Genomic DNA, 1908 nt, shown 5'->3' on the forward strand with positions numbered 1-1908 from the left:
CGGCCAACTTGGGTGGTCAATTGTCTATATGAAACATATTTCAATTAATCAAGTCTTAACAAGTTTGATTGCTTAACATGTTGGAAACATTTAATCATGTAAATATAAATCTCAATTAATATATATAAACATGGAAAAGTTCGGGTCACTACATTACCTGTGTATGTTTGACAACGAAAACGAAAAAAGTAACATATTGAAAAGTCACCAAATCCTAAGGATGGCTTTAAGATAATCTAAACAAATAATCCGTAGTTTATTACATTCCACCACCACCACCACCACCAATGACTGGACCATGAGGATCTGATTCATTTTTCACTGGCTTCAATTAATATCTTTTAAGCCCGTCATCAATCAATTAGTTCTTACATAATGTGTATCAATGAACCTACAAAATATGAAACTTCTTCACTTTTATATTGTTTCTATTCGGTGAAGTAGCTGTTAAAATATTAATGTATTTCTAGAATTATCTACAAAATTATCTAGATATTTATATCAAATATATCTAGATATTATTAACAAAATTATCTAGATAGTTCTAACAAAAATATCTAGATATCATTAACAAAAATATCTAGAAAATTCTATCAAAAAATCTAGATATTTTTACCCACATTTGAGGCCTATAAATAGGCATATGATCTTGCATTTTGATGTAACCAAACACATAAGATATTTCAAGCAATAAACACTCCAATCTTTCTAAATCACAAATCTTCTCCACATCCCCTCTTTCAATACAAATCAACTAAACACTACAAACTTACTACATCTAAATCAAAACTAATCATCTTCTAACTAATCTAAAAACATAACAATTCTAACAAGTGGTATCAAGAGCTGTTTGGACGTCCGTTCGTGTACACCATGACTACCGTTGGTGCATACAATATTCCTGTCCGCATCTTCGATGGCGACAACTATGATGAAAGGACCCGTTCATATACATTATTAACGATTCACAATAGTTGATTACATCGCGAGATATTTGACCTCTATATGATACATTTTACAAACATTGCAATCGTTTTTAAAAGACAAACTTTCTTTACAACGAAAATTGACGGTATGCACACCATTTCATAATACATCCAACTATAATTGACTTAATAATAATCTTGATGAACTCAATGACTTGAATGCAACGTCTTTTAAAATATGCCATGAATGACTCCAAGTAATTTCCTTAAAATGAGGTAATGCACAGCGGAAGATTTTTTTAATACCTGAGAATAAACATACTTTAAAGTGTCAACCAAAAGGTTGGTGAGTTCATAGGTTTATCATAACAATCATTTCAATATATTAATAGACCACAATATTTCCGTTTATAAATATATGTACACTCGCAAGTGTTTAAAAGTATTCTATAAGTTTTAGGCACCCGGTAACAAGCCTTAACGTTCATGTTTTACCCTCTGAAGTACACCAGATCAGGTGTGTTTAAAATAACCTCGAATACTAAAGCATCTCATAGTCAGGATGGGGTTTGTCAGGCCCAATAGATCTATCTTTAGGATTCGCGCCTACCGTACATAGACAAGTAGTTTAATGTTACCAAGCTAAGGGTATATTTCTGGTTTAAATCCACGTAGAATTAGTTTTAGTACTTGTGCCTATTTCGTAAAACCTTTATAAAAACAGCGCATGTATTCTCAGTCCCAAAAATATATATAAAAGGGAGCAAATGAAACTCACAATACTGTAGTTTGTAGTAAAAATACATATGACGTCATTGAACAAGTGCAATGTTGGCCTTGGATTCACGAACGTATCAATATTGAGATTCAATATTGCAGGAAAAGTACGTAGACGCAACGGAGATGATAAACACTAGTTTGACTCACGAGCAATACTCCCGAACCATACCCATAACCTCCATAGCTTTAACCCATAATTTCC

This window comes from Rutidosis leptorrhynchoides, chromosome 7 (genome assembly GCF_046630445.1).
Source record: "Rutidosis leptorrhynchoides isolate AG116_Rl617_1_P2 chromosome 7, CSIRO_AGI_Rlap_v1, whole genome shotgun sequence".
NCBI lineage: Eukaryota > Viridiplantae > Streptophyta > Magnoliopsida > Asterales > Asteraceae > Rutidosis > Rutidosis leptorrhynchoides.